We start from the raw sequence: 19,182 nt of genomic DNA on the forward strand, positions 1-19,182 counted from the left end.
CTACGAAAGACCAGAAGGCCGTAACGGTGGCCCGAGTACTATGGGAGAAATATTTCATTCACTATGGATTACCAAATCGTCTTCACTCCGATCAGGGCAGGGACTTTGAGAGTACACTGATACGGGAGTTGCTCACCCTACTGAACATTGCCAAGTCGCGTACTACCCCGTACCACCCCGAAGGGGATGCTCTGCCTGAACGGTTCAATCGCACTTTGTTAGATATGTTAGGAACCTTGACGAGCCCGAAAAAGACGGAGTGGAGTAAACACGTCGAGGCATTGGTACATGCGTATAATTGTACCCGACATGAGTCCACCGGGTATACCCCGTATTTCTTGATGTTCGGAAGAGAAGCCCGTTTACCGGTGGATGTGCGCCTGCGGATATCTACCGATGGGGTATCCAATAGGACGCACTTTCGATATGTCCAGCGGCTAAGGGACAGTTTACAGCTGGCCTATAAATTGGCTGAACGGACGACTGCGCAATTGAATGCGGGAAATAAAAGGCGCTACGATCACAAAGTACGTCACAAGGAAATTCACCCCGGAGATGCGGTCCTCTTACGCAACTTAGGTGTTCCTGGGAAGCATAAATTGGCCGACCGGTGGCGGGAGGGTGTGTATGAGGTGGAGTCACAGATGCCTGGTCTTCCTGTGTACCGGATCAAGGATTCTGAAGGCCGCGTAAAAGTTTGGCATAGGAATCATCTGCTTCCCATACCTCAAGTAGGGACGGACGAATTGGAAGTCCCAGCCACGCCCATAGATGGAGGAGTTGAACACAAAGAGGATGGCCCAGAGACTGTAAAAATTGCCACCTCTGAGGATCCAATGGAAGGAACCTCTCAAAGGGGCCTTCCGGCCGTGGAGGCATCTCCCGAAGGAGCCACGGGTAAAGAGCCTCTTGGCCCGAACATTGATCATTTGACTCCCGCGAGTCAGCCTCTAGACCCACAAAGCCCATGTTTCACACCCCAAAGAGACTGTACTAATGCTGAATACCCCTCAAGGGTAGAGATGGAAGTACCAGTTGAGACTGGACACTCTGCAGAGGAAGCAGAGGAGAATCAACCCCGGCGAAGTCAAAGAAACAGTCAGCCTCCCATGCGAATGGCATATGATCAATTTGGGGCACCCCATTATGAGGCTCAGCAGTGGGCTCGGCATAGGATGCAAGCTATGATGGTACTGTTTAATGAAATGTGTAACCTAATCTAGGAGTGAGAGGGTTGTGTAAATAGTTATATATATGTGGGTTAGGTAGTCCAGCGGGGACGTTGGATTCTGGAGAGGGGAGAATGTAAGGATGTGCATATATATAAAGGTTCCGCGCTGTCAATCACATAGGCAGCGCCATATTGTCCCTGTTTTGCCAGCAAGGTCACTGCGTACAAGTTGGGCTGCGCATGCGCGAGAGAAGCGCGCGAAGGGTAACCAATCTGTAGAGACTTGGGGGAGGTTTGAACTCTGAACTCCGAACTGTGAGAGGGTCAGCTGAGGCTGAGGACCAATCGGATGCGAGACTTTGTATAGAGGAACTGGATGCGTGTGGGCGGTGGGTCAGAGCAGAGAGGGAGGTGAAGGAGGAGGTTGGCGGAACCTCGTGTGCGCGAGCGGAGGGTCAGTGACCCGTCCGCTTAGGTAAAAGGTATTCCCCCGGCCCGAGGAGTATTCCCCTGTCATCGTAGGGTGCTGTTTTGTAAGGACGGCCCTAGTTGGTAGGGACATTTCCCATTAGTGTGGTTTAGTTGCGGAGCTGCGGCCGCCATCTTGGATTGGATACAGACGGCGCTGCAGCAAGGAGTGACGGCGAAAGGCTGGAGCAACGCTAGGACCCTGCGTGGAGTGTGACGGTCATCGCAGTGACCGGAAGGTATCATTGTCTACAAGTGCACCTACACCGGTCACCAGGCGCTGATCCCGCCTCCCACTAACTAATTGGGCCACCCGTGCAAATCCTATGGTACCATACCTATACTGGTTATAAGACATACTCCTAGGGAGAGTGGCAGAGCCACCTGTGTACAGGACATTATCCCTAATAAGGTGTGGCCGAGCCACGGTGTATGTGTGAGATGTTGATATATATATATACTCTGTGATTCTGTTGTTCTCTATGCTTAATACATAAAAGGTTGCTGTTGCACAATGCTATGGTTATGTTCTTGCTCAGGGTATAATCTCTATCATGGGGATCCTGGCGAGTGGAGGCGCTGCACCGTGATAAGTAAGGGTATGACCCCAGGCTCCCAAATAGCGGAGGCTCAGAGCTCCTGAAGCCACAGGTAATTGCATCACCGTAGTTCCTTAGTGTAGGTATTCACAAAAAGGGCTACACTTGATTCCTTCATATATATTTTTTTCTTTTTTCCCCGTTTATGTCAAACGTTAACAATTCTTTAAAAGGGTTAGTGAAGGCAGATCACTGACACAGGATGGAAATGTCAGGACAGGACCCTGGAAAAGCGACAACTACATTGCGAACTTTCGTGTGTGTACAACAGGGGCGGCCAACTCCAGTACACCAACAGGTTAGGTTTTCAGGATATCCCTGCTTCAGCACAGGTGGCTCAAACAGTGGCGCAGTCAAAGACTAAGCCACCTGTGATGAAGTAGGGATATCGTGAAAACCTGACTTGATTGGGCCACCCCTGATTATGCCTTGTACACTGTTATCTATGATTAATAGGTGGACAGCCCAACACCTACTATCTATTATATAACATCTGTCGCATTAAGCAAACTACAGTCATGTGAAAAAGAAAGTACACCCTCTTTGAATTCTATGGTTTTACATATCAAAACATAATAACAACCATCTGTTCCTTAGCAGGTCTAAAAATTAGGTAAACACAACCTCAGATGAACAACAACACATGACATATTACACCGTGTCATGATTTATTTAACAAAAATACAGCCAAAATGGAGAAGCTATGTGTGAAAAACTAAGTACACCTTTACTGCTTCCATAGGAATTAAGATGCTAAGTAGCAGACAGGTGCTGCTAATCAAATGCCCTTGATTAATTGATCATCAGCAAGTGTGACCACCTCTATAAAAGCCAAAGTTTTAGCAGTTTGCTGGTCTGGAGCATTCAGGTGTGTGTTAACACAATGCCAATGAGGAAAGACATCAGCAATGATCTTTGAGAAGCAATTGTTGCCGCTCATCAATCTGGGAAGGGTTATAAGGCCATTTCCAAACAATTTAAAGTCCATCATTCTACAGTGAGAAAGATTATTCAAAAGTGGAAAACATTCCAGACAGTTGCCAATCTTCCCAGGAGTGGACGTCCCAGCAAATTCACCCCAAGTTCAGACCGTGCAATGCTCAGAGAAATTGCAAAAAACCCAAGAGTTACATCTCAGACTCTACAGGCCTCAGTTAGCATGTTAAATGTTAACGTTCATGACAGTACAATTAGAAAAAGACTGAACAAGTATGGTTTGTTTGGAAGGTTTGCCAGGAGAATGCCTCTTCTCTCTAAAAAGAACTTGGCAGCACGGCTTAGGTTTGAAAAGTTGCATCTGAACAAATATTAAGACTTCTGGAACAATGTCATTTGGACAGACGATACCAAAGTTGAGATGTTTGGCCATAATGCACAGCGCCACGTTTGGCGAAAACCAAACACAGCATATCAGCACAAACACCTCATACCAACTGTCAAGCACGGTGGTGGAGGGGTGATGATTTGAGCTTGTGTTGCAGCCACAGGACCTGGGAACCTTGCAGTCATTGAGTCGACCATTAACTCCTCTGTATACCAAAGTATTCTAGAGTCAAATGTGAGGCCATCTGACCGAAAGCTAAAGCTTGGCCGAAATTGGTTCATGCAACAGGACAATGATCCCAAGCACACCAGCAAATCTACAATAGGCTGAAAAAGAAAAGAATCAAGGTGTAGCAATGGCCCGGTCAAAGTCCAGACCTCAACCCAATTGAAATGCTGTGGTGGGACCTTAATGACCTTAATAGAGCTGTGCATAAACAAATGCCCGCAAACCTCAATGAACTGAAGCAACGTTGTAAAGAAGAGTGGGCCAAAATTCCTCCACAACGATGTGAGAGACTGATAAAGTCATACAGAAAACGATTACTTCAAGTTATTGCTGCTAAAGGTGGTCTACAAGCTATTGAATCATAAGGTATATTTAGTTTTTCACACATGGCTTTTCCATTTTGGCTTTATTTTTGTTAAATAAATCATGACACGGTGTAATATGTCATGTGTTGTTGTTCATCTGAGGTTGTGTTTACCTAATTTTAAGACCTGCTAAGGAACAGATGATTGTTATTAATTCCTGATATGTAAAACCATAGAATTCAAAGAGGGTGTACTTTCTTTTTCACATGACTGTATATACTGTATATGAGGAGTCCTTTTTTAGGTCCCGGCATGCTTTCCTCAAACAAGGATGGGTAGATCAGATAAGCTGCCTCAGCAATGTTCAAAGTATGTGCTTGAAACAAGGTGTGTGGGCTGCAAAATGCATAATTCATTAAATAAGTATGTGAGTCACAATACTGAATTGTCATGACATCCAATCTGTCTACAGATCTTTATATGAAGATCTATCTAGCACTCTACCCTATGTTTAATGAACAGCATATGGATATCAACAGCACATTATTAATACTTAATAATAATGTTGTGTCAATTGTGCTTACCATTGCACCTTATTAATAGATGATGTGCTAATACTGCTGAGTAAATACGACACTTAACACAGAGAAAAGTATTTCTTTACTACATGCCATTAACATCTGTACCAAACAAAACTATGCTGTCATGTTCGCAGGATTTGGCTTTATATTTGAAAACATATTCGGGTACAGTACTGAGATTGTTGGGATAAAGTAGACAGTCAATCCACCCCTCGTACACCCACCCGGCTCCTATGAGGAGAGTAGTAATAATCTAACCTCCTGTGAGGAACACGGGCTTGTTGGTGTTTCGTAGCCGTCTGCTCGGTGGGGGTATTTGCTGAGCATACAGCAATGTGGGACTACTGCGTATCCCAGCGTGCATGCCTCCTAGACAGGAAACGGTAAGCGGATTGGAAGAAGGAATCCGGAGTGACAGCACACCGGCTGTACCAAGCATGGTACCCAGCTATTGTTGAAAAATATAAAGTTCCTTTATTCAGACATATACAAAATAGTTGTCTAAGTAAAAAAAAACTCCCACGCATTCAGCTCCTAGGTGGCGATTTCTCATGGAGTACAACCACTCCTTGAGAAAACGCCACTTAGGTGCGAAATGTCATGGTACAAGAATCATATTTCTGTTTGACCCCCCTTGCAGCTTCTGCTTGTCAGCTCCTTAGTTTCAGCTGCATGTATTTGCTCTACACACACACTGTGCCTGTGTGATATATTACTATGTTGCCTTTTCTGCCCCTGAGCATGTAGCCAGTGAGTTGCTACAGCAACCCCTGAGATCTTTTCTCAGAATGGGCTATTCTGCCCTCCCCCTTGTTTTGCTGACAATTGGTCTGTCCCTAGACTATTCCTGTCTCCCAGATCCCCCCTCACTGTCTTTTACTTCCTGACACTGGCTGAGTGAGTACCCCTTCTATGTTATACTCCTCCCGGCAAGGCCCAATCCTTTTCATCTGCCCTTAACTACGAAGCACCTATAGAGAAGCACTCTCCCTACACAACATTACATCCACAAGTGCCTGTATTCACTGCTGCTGCTTTTCTAATAAAGTGAAGGAAATATAACAGGACTTTGTGTGCTTTGGAAAGGGGGCTGAGTTGAAGCTATCTGGGTCCATTCATACCCTAGACATGACCCTGGGTCCCGAATACGAAACGTGCGGTAGAGTTTTTTTTACTTGGACCACTATTTTGTATATGTCTGAATAAAGGAACTTCATATTTTTCTACTATACCTGGGTCCCGTGCTATTTCCTGCTTGCTACAGCTGGGGTGCTGTCGCTCTGGATTCCTTCCAATCCATTAACATCTGTACGCCTAGCACAGTCCTGGGCGCCGAAAGGAAACAAAAAACAAATTGCTGATGCAGATGGAGAAATTGAATGTTAGTACAGATGTAGCTACACTTACTGTCCCCAGCGCCATGGACGAACAAGCAAAAGTCTGCGGTGCTGGGGACAGTGTGACGCAATAGCACTGTTGGGGTCCATGCTTCTCAACGGATACCCAGACAGCATTAATCCTCGGGTCCCTTGACCACTCTTGCTACAACTGTACATAGGCCGGAGAAGTGCAATTAAAATTTGTTTTCTGTGCTCCAGTTTTGTACCAAAAAAAGCTGTTATCGACGTTTAGTACATGGGCCCCATATGTTTAATTTATGCTTGTCAGAGTGAGCTCCTCGCATTTTCACTTTGAGCCTTGACTGGGGAGGTAAAATACTCCTGAACAGTCAACGGGATCAATCGAACATGCATTAGAACAGTTCTTGTGATAGATTTCACTTCCCATGCATGTTTGGTTTATCGTTCCATTAGGGACAAATTACTCAGTGTTTGAACATACTGTATGTAACGAGTACTCCATGGTTCAATGAAAAATTCCTGCACAGGGAAGAGATTGTCTAACACACTCGGTGTGACAAGGCAGAGGTTTACTTTAAACAAGTCAGGCATTATGTCTAATATATGTATGATATACCCATAGCAGAGGCACAACAACATTAAGTAGTGCCCTTAGCATTGTTAATTGCATAGCTTGACAATAGAACATATTTTGATCGATTGCACCTGTAGGTGTTTCGAAGAAGGATTCATAGTCTGCTCAGTTAATCATGTCTCCCTTGTCACAGCCAAGCTTTATTTTATGCGACAGAGGGTTGACGAACACAATAAACTCACAGATGGTGCAACTTTGTTGGCACACTCCGTCACTAAGAAAACGACTAGCCCTGCATGATTCAATATCAGTCGTTCATGTGTTTCCATACTAGGGCACGACAGCCCTGGTATTACGTAAAAGATGCCTTGCCCGGATTCAGAAAACATTGATGATTTATGTCAGCTGTGTTTTGGTTGGGAATATATAAGGGAACGTTGTTTATTATTGGTGATACTCCTCTTGATAATCGGCTCGCTGACAATGACATGGCTGGTGGCCACATTGTCCTTCCTAATATAAAGACATCTTCAACCTTACATATTTGCTGAATCGGAGAGATCAGGCCTCATAAGAATTGGCAGGGGAGTATTTATAGGAGTGAACTGGTATGGGTAAAAGTCCTAAGTTAAAGCTGAGTTGGGGAAATATCAGATTGATTAGAATCGTGGTTAACAACCATATTAAACCTCTAAAATAAATAGTTTTACAATTCTGGATTTGGTGCACCTTGCAAGGTGACCAGGATATGGGGGTTGTAATCTCACTATATCCAATTTCAAACTTGAAGGATTCCATATAACAAAATATGTTAATAGGGGTTTTAATACAGGGAAACAATCGTTCTTTTGGTCACTCTCTCTCTGTTGCTGACTTCACCTATCTCTTTTTGGCACTATGCCCAGTTTTTCTTGACCGGTTTCCTAGCATGTACAGTATGTCCTTCCTATCACTCTGAGCCCTCCTTTAAGTGTCTTGGGCTACGGCCACAGTGGGTGCGCATGCGACAGAGTGCATGGCGGCAAGAGTCCCTCTCTGTAGCGATCCGTGGACTTGGTTTTGCGCTGGCATTTTTTTAGTGTCTTGGACCCATGGTTGTGAAACACTAGGTGGATTGCAGTAAACTGAGGAGCTAATCATTTCATCCACTGTCCTTAGACTATTGCATAGCATTTGGCCATTATAATACCACTTTTTGTAATGGCAGTGGTCAATATGGAACTCAATGTAGAATTTTCATTCAATATGGGACATGGGCACCTTTTTGTATGACATCTGCTGGAGGTGATGAAAAACACAGTTAAATTACCTCCTGGAGTCACAAAAACTGAGTATTGTGTTGTATAAAAAAAAACTCTGGCAAAGAATGGAAGTACATTTTGTCACACAGAGAAGTCCTGTCTGGATGACAGGATAGACCCCAAATTGCATGCACTCAGACTCTGTAACCAGTTGTGGTCGTAAGATAGATGTAGGATGGCTGAGTGGAGGGATTGTCCTCCTTGGTTAGTAAAGTAGTATGTATTATAGGACGGAGCCTATACAGCACAGATAATGGGCTAATTGCCCAGAGAGTGGTCAGCTGTCCACACAGTAAGGTACAGAAGGAGTATGAGTCACACATAAAACCAAAGAAGTTTAATAGGAAAGAGGTAAAATATATAGGTAAACTTACCTTTTTGAGAAAGCGAAACGTACATCAAGGATAGACACTGACATCACTTACTGTGTGACCGATACTATTTCGCCGAGACCGATAACTGGCGGCCGGCCGACGGGACTATCTCGTAACACTGCAGCAGGTGTCTGTTCATTGGGTCGGACCACAGGTTAGTTCAGCCGAAGCTATTAGTACTCCCCTTTTCCCATTCCCCTACCCTCAACCCCACCCACTATTGTAGGGTTATAATTTAAATCTGGTCTGATCCCTTGTAACCATACAGTACGTCCCAGCGGCTCGCATATCTAGCAGGAAACCACAATCAGGCAGTGGACACTTTCTGTCCGGATCCTGAATCCTCTATGCTCACCCTTGTTTGTCTTAGTTATTCTCCCCTAGTACAGCTACTCTCTACCAACCACACATTGCCCTAGGTTGAGCGGGTATCACCCTTCTCGATATCCAAGTACATTTTGTAGCAGACCATAGCCCAAAAGGCCTCTCTCCTTTTGCACAGGAGCACTATTGCATCTGCAACACAACATGTCCCACAGTGGCAACCATTGAATGTCAGCATCCAGATATTGTAAGTCATTGCTATTAATAGATGCTGTCCCAATTAACCACATATTTTAGCGTGAAAGCACTAAGTTATGTTGCATCATCCCTTCCATTTTAATATGTGTTTTTTTTTTTTAAAGGGGTTAATAATATAAGTAGGGCTTCCGTCATCTTTCCCGGGGCCCAAGACTAGAGTTTTCACTGGGACCCCACACCTCCATGTCAGCAACCTTATGTGCCCACCTCTCTATTTCTTACACACCTCCTCGCTCTCACACTCCCCTCTGTTTCCCCTCTCCTTCTCACACACTCACCATCTGTCTCTCACTCTTTCCCCCTGTCTCCCCGTCTTACACTCTTCCCCCCCCCACTCTCTCATATCCCCCTCTCACTATCCCACTCACTCCCTCTCCCCTATCACATTTCACCCCCTCACTTTCTCTCATTCGTCCTCTGCCCCTCTTACACTTGCCCCACTCTCCTCAATCCCCCCTCCTAACACTCAACCCCTTAGATAATCCCCTTCTCACTGGCCAAACACACACTAACCACCACAATACCCCCACAATTCCCCCCGCCCTCCCCCCCACACACACACAATACTCCCACTCCCACACACAATCTTCCCCCCACAATACTTCTACCTGACACAAAGTACCACCACTCCACACACACAATACACATACAAACCTTGCCCGCCCCACACTACCCCATAAACCTTCCCCCCCCCCAGTTCAATACCCCGACAAACCCCTCTACCTACACACAACACACACTTACCTTGGGGTGGACTCAGGTGTCCGGTGCTGCACCGGTCCCGTGCGTGGATGGGGAAGTTGGGCCCAACTTTGTGCGGGCCCGACTTCTGATGCAGACCAACGAGGGAGAGAGGCCTGGCCTGGGAGAAAGGCCCACTGTAGCAGCAGCTGGGGAGAGCTGGGGCCCAGCAGCCGGAAGCAGAAGTTGGGTTCGACCTCTAGCCGTGCCCGACTTCCAGCATCGATCGGCTAGGCCCTCCACAGCCACCGGGCCCAGGACAGCTGTCCCAGCTCTCCCAACCTGTCAGCGGCCCTGAATAGAAGTCCCCAGGCAGCACGACAACAAATATACAATAAGCATTAACTAGGGGCTTATCCATGAGTCAGGAAAAAATGACCAGAATCCCATAGTTTGTCATTAAGGATAAACTAGAAAACATATTTAGTCCTACAGAAGGATTTTATAAGGAAGTATTGGAACTGGATGGCATGGAGAAAGTAAATGCATTTTGTATAAAAATGGCCTTGGTATGTAAAAGTTCATTTATAATTGCAGTCTATTCTATAAACTTTACCTCTGCTTATCCACAGCAGATTTCCCCATAGTTGTAGTTTAAATGCGCACTGTAAATCTACAAATAGCCTATCATGCCTGAAATTGGGGAAGTATGAGACTAAAATAAATCTGACAGCTGGTGATTTGTGGAAGGCTGAATTTGTGCTTGTTTGCTGTGTCATTCATCTTTAAATAGTTGCAGGTTACACATTAAAAAGAAACAAGTGGCCACATTTCAAATTGAATGGTCTTCTATGAGTCGAGTCCACCATACTAACCAATTCTCCCTATTTATGAGGGAGACTCGCTTATTATTAGCTGAATATTTATCATTTTTGTGCTGTCTCCCAGATATTAATTTCCACATTCCCAATGCAAGTGAATGGAAGTTTCAGAAATATCCTGCATCCTCATCCCAAATCTCCCTGTAACGGTGTCCAGTGTCCAGTCCGCATAAAAAGCAAGTGTCAAACCTAGACACATAATAGTACTTGTATGTCGTCTCTAAAGCTTTGTAGTTTTAATGTCTACCATTCTAAAGATGAAAATTGGGCACAAAATTAACAAAACAGTGCTAAGCCTTAATGCACCTTAGAGACTGTTCAAGTGAACGAGACTTAAAATGCACTAAGATTCAGCACCGTTTAGTAAATCATGCTGCAGTACATTTGAAATAATACGAGTTTGACATTCTTTGGATGTATCAAATTACATCCTAATCTGTATTCAAAACGCAGCCCCAAAAAGTCTGCTTTTGTCTGGGCACCTCAGCAAAAGTCCACAGTAATGCAAATTCCCAAGCTCAGCTAGGCTTCTAGGATGGTGCCCTGATGATAAATGGTGTCCTTGCTGTATTGATTTTTTGGATACCACAGTTTTCTTCACAGTCCATCCAATTTGCCTAATGGTTCAGGCCAAGAATTAGTTTTTTTTTTCTACGAACACCACATGCAATTAGTCAAACAATGAATGGAGAATCCAATTGATGGCATATAACAGACACAATAAAAATATTAACTGGAATTAAAAGTTAGGTGCCCAGACACAGCTAATTCAGTTACCTGCACCATACATACAATGTGTTTCTAAGTGATCAAAGAACATAATGGTTTCTGCAGAAGGATTTCAACTTATCAAGTTCATAATGCTGTATTCTATTTCTGTCCATTCTCAAAAACTGCAGGAGTCTAATATTAATATTTGTGCAATGTTATTTCAATTCTGCTAACGGGGTTACAGATAAACTTGCAGGGCTATGGTTGGGGGCTAATTTCTTTTACCATCCCAATGCAGTCAAAAAAAAGTCTTGCCTTGTGATCGAAAAGAACATCCCGTTTCAGAAAGAATACTGCAGCGTAACGAGAATAATTTTGCACTGGCACAGAATTGATGCAGGCCTTGTACAGAAAGTGGTAAAATCCAAACCAAACACCCCAAATCATTGGAATAGAGGCAAAGCATTTTCCAGCAGAGGAAGGGTGTTGGCTTATACACAGTACTGAGTGGGGCATTTGTTTTATGCATTTAGCCTCCAGGAACAGTGCATACTTTCTGCCAGAATGTTTATTCGTGAAATCATGTCTCTCTGGCAATGTCTAAGAAAGTGGCAGTGCCACCCAGCCACATTACATACCACCAAAGCTAGGTAACTTTCTTGAGCGTAGAAAACACTCATGAGTCATGGATAAACCCTCAGTACAGTTAGTCTCTGATTGAAAACAGGTTGCAGTAAACTTTTGAGAATACATATATGTGAATATAATTCAGAGTGAAAACAAATACTCGTGATAACGCAAGACTGAATTTCATTTTGTGTTTTCTACACGAATGATATGTTCCTATGTGTGCAGTTACACAGTGAGGATAATGAATTAAGTCATTGGTGGAATTGTGACATCTTTTGTCCAGGACAGAGGACCACACAGGTAATTTAGCTGTAAAAGAAAATGACCCCTCCTGTTCAGCACTGTGACATCACACAAGATGGGAGCATTCTCCTAATTTTCAGATTTAAACAAAGTGAACTTTCTCCTAATTTTCAGATTGCCATGGAAGCAATTTAGAAAAATTGTGTTATATTTGTTGTACATTTGATTTCGATAAATCATGAGTTGCCAAGATGTATTTAGGATATACATATTGTGACATAGTCCAAAGATGTTAGGCAGCTTTCTGCACCATTTTAGAGCAGAAAGTGCAGGAATAGTTACAAATGATCCGTTCCACAGCTTCCCATTACCTCAGGCAGCTGGATGGAAAATCCAGACCACAGATTACAATGGCTCTAGTTCTCCCTCACCTGCTCTTCTAATCACATGCACAGGTATTTAGAGCAGAGAGGTTTTGCATTTCACTCTCTCTCCTTGGAGCCTGGGGGCTGGGGGTGTCGCTACTCTCCTGCATCCAGTATCGAGGTTGACGGCCTCTCCACGTATGACAGTACCAGAGGATTTGCCTGGACACCACGAACAGATAAGACAAAACAAATGGTTACTGCTGTTGCTAAAAGACTGTGCTGTATCTTGTGTCCCTAAATGAGAGAGCATTGTTTTAAGCTGGGGAACCAGTTTAGTTGGCCAGCAGCTGTTAGAGAGACTGATTCTGATGTGTAGTTAGATCCCTGAAAGGGATAGGATTTGCTTATATGATTTTGGTTTTATTTCTTGAAATAACAGTGTGGGAAATATTGTAACACTGAAATGTGTGAACTGCTGAATGAAAGTATCTGAGTACCTCTAACCTACACATGTTAAAGCTGCAGTACCTTACTTGGATGAAAATAAAGCAGGCAGAAGCCTGAGTTAAGCAGCATAATACTTTGCATGATCCTGTTTGTTGTATAATTAACCCTAGAAGACTGTGTCGGGAAGAACCCAGACAGACGTCAGCACTACAAAAGAGGGGCGTTTGTCACATATGGTGGAGAATGCGGGTCGACACTAAAAAGTCTGTGGGTTTGCAAATAAATGCGGGGGTTTAAAATGGCCGCCGAGCTGAACTAAAGTACAGATGCTATGAGTGAAGTCTGTCCCAATGTGTATATCAGTTGTGCTTCTAGCATACACAGAGAATGTGCGAAGTGTGGATGCAATAGCACCCTGAACCCAAACAGAAAACCAAAATGTTTTGCTGAAGAAAAAAAAAAAAATTGCATCTAGCAAGTGCTGTTTGTAAAGCTAATGCATTTTGCTGAAGTGAGTGAATTTGCAGCTAGCAAGTGCTGTATGCAAGTTGCTGAAGGGAGTGAAATTGCAGCTAGCAAATTGTTCCTGCCGGGTTTCTAAAATGGCCGACGTGAAATGTTTGTTTTGTAATGTACATAATCATGAAAAACAGTGTCCCTTCAGGCCATACGATGATGATGATGATGATGACGACTCGTATGTGGCCCCTGGAGGAGAGCCGTACCCACAGATGAATTTAGTATGCTGGGCCTGTCATAAAGTAGGTCACATGGAAGATGTGTGCCCCAAAATTTTCAAAGACAAACAGCTGCAAAAGCAAGCAACGCCCTATGTGTGCAAGCAAGATGTGGAAGCTGATACCAGTGAGCGTGTGCCCAGTACCACTGATATCTCTGGAGCTAATAAAGCAAAAAGAAAGAAGAAGAAAAAGAAAACGGTTCCTCAAGTCACAGGGGAAGTGACCGAGCCACTTGAACCTGCGCTGTCAGGACATGCGTCAGAAAGGCGCCGAGATGTGCTGCAGACCGGAGTGATCGGCAGAATTGTCACGGGAACAGTGGCAAAGGAAAAGGAGGAGCAAAGGGAAGCTGAATCCTTGAACCAGGATAAAGAGGCTTTGGTTTCTGCACTCCAAGCTGCCCGTCATAATTATGAAGTCCTGTGGCAGGATTTGGTGAAGGAGCGAGAATGTTGGAAGAAGGAGCAAGAATCTAACAATAAGGTGCGAGAAGCGAACGCCGAGTTACAGAGGTGTATACTTCCAGCTTTACAAGAGCACGAGGCTTTGAAGAAAACAGAGTCTCTCTTACGGAGTGAGCTGGAAGAGGTGACGACTAGTCTGGAAAAGGCCAACACCGTAATTGTCACCATGGATGAAAAACAGATTAAGTCTGACAAATTGATTGCTATCCTAAAACAGAAATACGGGAAGGCTCTACAAGAGGTTCATGCGCTCAGCACAGAGGTGCAACACTTGCGCCTGGAGGGCCACGGTCTGAACACAGAGCTGGGAATGTTGAAGCAAACCCATGAGATTGCCCTAAGTGAGTTAGAGACTGTAAAGCAAGAAAATGAGACTCTGAAATTGGAAAATTCAGATTTGACTGACCAAGCAGAAAAAATAAAGAAACAGTTGACTCAGGAAAAATTAGAAGTGCAGGAAGCACTGATGCACACTCAGAGCCAGCACCAGGAAGAAATGGACGCTCTGAGAACAGAATTGCGAGATGTATGCACAAAACAGAATTCTCTCGTGGAGGAACTTAACATTTTGAAAAAGGAGAAAAGCATTAGAATAATTCAGAAGCACTGCAAAGCTCTTATCCAAGGAAGAAGGGAAAGAGAAAATTATCAGCGTAAACGCGCCGCAACTATCATCCTACAGGCTGCCTACAGAGGGATGAAAATTCGTGTGTTCAATCACCGGAATAAAGCAGCCTGTGTTCTTCAATCATTCTACCGTGCCCGCATGGTACGAAACAGGTTCCTCATTATGAAAGGAGCAACTATAAAAATCCAGTCTCTGACTAGGATGACACAGAACAGGATTCGCTATCAAACCCTGAGAAATGCGTCACTGGTTATCCAGCGGTACTTCCGCCTGAATAAATGTAGACCTCAGGAAAGAGAGGTCCAAGACTACATGCCTGCCGGCTGCAAAGGTAAAATGCCACAGGGTACAGCCGGAGTTAGCGAGAGCCCCATCAAGGTGAAGGTGCTCCAGGTAGTCAGTGCTTCATCTTCTAAGTACCATATAATTGCCCCAAAGGAAAAATCCCAAATCTCTGAGAGTGATGGTCGTGAGAAAATACATGGCAGTAAGAAGTACCTTAAAGGTTCAAAGGTCGCAAATCAAAAGCGACGAAGGTCAACGCTGGCCTTGAATTTTTCCGGATCTCGCCACTCTGGGCCACAATATAAAGACAAAGACTATCCGGGCCCAGAGTTCCGTCAGAAGCTAAAGAAACAGTCCAGTCATTTGCAGTTTGCAGCGGCCTATGAAATAAAGTCAGGAAATGTAATGGACTGGAAGTCAAAGAAAAAAAAAAAATGTGTTTGGGGAATTGACCGATATTTTTTTTTGTTATTACACGTGTGGACTATGTCACGGACACTTAACTATGCAAATAAGCTATTGTAGTTAAGGTATATTAGGCCTCTAGAATAAGCATTTTGTCAAGGGTACAGTGTTATATTGGTTCTCTGTGTTGAAAATGTAGCTAAACTACAAATTAATATACAGGGTTGATGGCCCTTTCAGTTGGTAAATTATATAATGAAGTTCATATTCGTGTCATGTGAATACTTAATGTTGTACTGAGGAGTTAGCTCAAGTATTTCAGGTAGGACGCTCACCCCAGTGAGGTCCATGGCCGCTCACCCCAGTAGGTGTGAGCTGGGGAGGGGGATATGTGACATAGTCCAAAGATGTTAGGCAGCTTTCTGCCCCATTTTAGAGCAGAAAGTGCAGGAATAGTTACAAATGATCCGTTCCACAGCTTCCCATTACCTCAGGCAGCTGGATGGAAAATCCAGACCACAGATTACAATGGCTCTAGTTCTCCCTCACCTGCTCTTCTAATCACATGCACAGGTATTTAGAGCAGAGAGGTTTTGCATTTCACTCTCTCTCCTTGGAGCCTGGGGGCTGGGGGTGTCGCTACTCTCCTGCATCCAGTATCGAGGTTGACGGCCTCTCCACGTATGACAGTACCAGAGGATTTGCCTGGACACCACGAACAGATAAGACAAAACAAATGGTTACTGCTGTTGCTAAAAGACTGTGCTGTATCTTGTGTCCCTAAATGAGAGAGCATTGTTTTAAGCTGGGGAACCAGTTTAGTTGGCCAGCAGCTGTTAGAGAGACTGATTCTGATGTGTAGTTAGATCCCTGAAAGGGATAGGATTTGCTTATATGATTTTGGTTTTATTTCTTGAAATAACAGTGTGGGAAATATTGTAACACTGAAATGTGTGAACTGCTGAATGAAAGTATCTGAGTACCTCTAACCTACACATGTTAAAGCTGCAGTACCTTACTTGGATGAAAATAAAGCAGGCAGAAGCCTGAGTTAAGCAGCATAATACTTTGCATGATCCTGTTTGTTGTATAATTAACCCTAGAAGACTGTGTCGGGAAGAACCCAGACAGACGTCAGCACTACAAAAGAGGGGCGTTTGTCACAATATATATTATACATAAAAAAAAATATATATATCATCATCTTAAGCCCTTGTCGATCCACTGCTGGATGAAGGCCTCCCCAATGGTCATCTGGGTACTGCGGTTCCAAACCTCTCTTCTCCATGTTGTGACAACACATTTTCTGATTTCATCCTCCCATCTTACTTTTGGTCATCATCTTGTCCTGTTAATTCCTCCTGTCGAATACCATCTTTTTCCAATGAAGGTCATTGATTTTGGCAATATGTCTGGCCTACTGACATTTAAATGATGTCATACCCAGCATACATCTCTCCAAACTTCTTTGCGTTGTCTGAAGCTTCTAAATTATCTTCGCATTTAGGGTCCAAGTTACACATCCGTACGTGAGCACCGGCAGGATACACTGGTCAAAAACTTTCCTTTTGAGGCATCGTTGAAGGTTCCCTTGAAAGATTGTCTTGTTTCTATCAAATGTGCTCTATCCCATCTCCATTCTCCTATTCATTTCATTGAAAGGTTCTCATCCATTGTTATTTGCCGGCCAAGGTACACAGTCTTCAACTTCTAGTTGTATTCCATTTATTTTGATCTCTGTAGACGTGGCACATTTATTGAACATCACTTTGGTATTGCTGTATATCATCATCATCATCATCCTTGGCCCTTGTCGATCCATTGCTGGATGAAAGCAACCCAATGATCTTCCATGTACTGCAGCTGCAGGCCTCTTCTTCACATTGTTCCAACAAATATTCGGATGTAATCCTCCCATATATGTATATAATTCATCATTATCTTTTTTCCTACAATGAATAGTCTCATTGCTTATAGTTTATTTTTTTGGCTGCATACGGGATTAGCCACATGCTAACTAACCTATGTAATATGTGTGTAAGGTGGAAGAGTTTTGCTGCTGCAGAAGATATTGATACTAGGGTATGTTTCCAGCATACTATGTTAAAAATGCATACCTCCTTTACATCCTTTAGCACTTGTTAACCAAAATAAACTCTTTTTAGCAGGTTACTGACTCAAGGTTTTTTTTTTCCGGCTGCATCTGTAATTCCATGTACCAAACTTTACTGTACAAGTTGTGAGTGCAGCAGACAGAGGCTTTACAGTGATTTGTATTTCAAGATATTAGAGCTAAAATTGACAAATGTAGTGCTGTGTGGCCATTTAAATGCATTTGAATATGTTGCATCTTTTCTGTGCATTCTGTGCAATCAAGTTTAAGCCACCTCGTAACCAGTAATGGTAAAAACATATTGGCGATAGATACATGCATCCCTAAGGATGTCAAACTCCAAGGACCTAAATCAGAGAGATTTTGTGGGTTTCAGACAAAAAAAACAAGTAGAATACTTGCATCCTTTGCAGTTTCCTATTGGCCAGCGGGATGCGAGGGACTTAATACAGACAGTCCTCAGTTATCCAACGGAATCCGTTCTGGAAGTAGCGTTGGATAGTGAAACCGTTGCAAAGCGAGTCCCATGTTAATCAGTGGCGGCGAGCGTTGGATAACGCATTCAGGCGTCGAAAGACGCCCTTAGGGTTGCATTGTAAAGCGTTGGATATGCCATTCGTTGTAAAGTGAAACGTTGGATAGCGAGGACCACCTGTACCAGCAACACTTTAACTGATAAATATCTCAGGAACTAGGGGGTCCCCAGGAACGGAAATGAACGTGATTTAACTCCGGGGATCCCCTGTGCGCAATCCTGGTACAAAAAAAAAAACGGGAGGGCGGGGGACTACTGCTTTAAAATGATTAAGATGTGTCTAATTGTTATAACATTTACATTAAGTCTTCAAAACGTTACTGCATTGGTTCATTTTTGCACGTTTCACGCCTATTTACATATAACCACTCCTCGTCATATCGCTTTCAGATGCAAGCGGGGAAAATCAGTACCAAGACCAGCACCTTCACAGATTGGGAGCGCAAGAAATATTTACAGAATCATTGTTTTTTTATCAGTCTTTTAATACCAGACCAGCCTTACACTTAAAATGAAAGAGAATACAAAATGACACTCTTAAATATAAATGAGGTAATAAAACAGTGACAGTAATGGTGATGAGTGATTAAATGCAATACAGTGACAGTGATAATGCTGTGTTCAAACAAACAATCTATCCCTGCAGCTCAGGTGAGTGGCACTCATCCAGAGAGAAGAAAGTCCAATGGAGAAAATGACCCAGTAGCGTGGGGAAAAGCAGAGATTGGGACCAGTATCTTTTCCCCGTGCTACAGGGTCATTTTTCCCATAAGCACTACACTTAGGAGCTTATTTGATAAACACAAAAGGGGCCGATCGAACCGCAGCCATCAGAAAACTCCCATTCAAGTTAATCTGAGTTTTATCAATTGGCATTTTTGGAGCTGATTAAATAAGCCCCATATGGGGCTACGCACAAGGGAGTGTTGTGTTTTTAAGGGAGATAAATGCCTTTTATAGCGCCATCCTGCCGGCTGCGCGATTCTCACAGCAGTTATAACACTGCCGTATCGCGCTTTAAAGGCTTTTTATCACCCAAAAACTGTCATTGCTAAAAAAAATTCGGCCGATCAGGCAAAAAAAGGTCAAAGCGCCGTTTTTTTGCCAGTCCGCGTGATTCACAAAGCAGTGATAAGTGAACCGTACAGTAAAAGCTCACCATTTCTTTTCACCAGCTAAAGGC

This window comes from Ascaphus truei, chromosome 2 (genome assembly GCF_040206685.1).
Source record: "Ascaphus truei isolate aAscTru1 chromosome 2, aAscTru1.hap1, whole genome shotgun sequence".
In the NCBI taxonomy this organism is placed as follows: domain Eukaryota; kingdom Metazoa; phylum Chordata; class Amphibia; order Anura; family Ascaphidae; genus Ascaphus; species Ascaphus truei.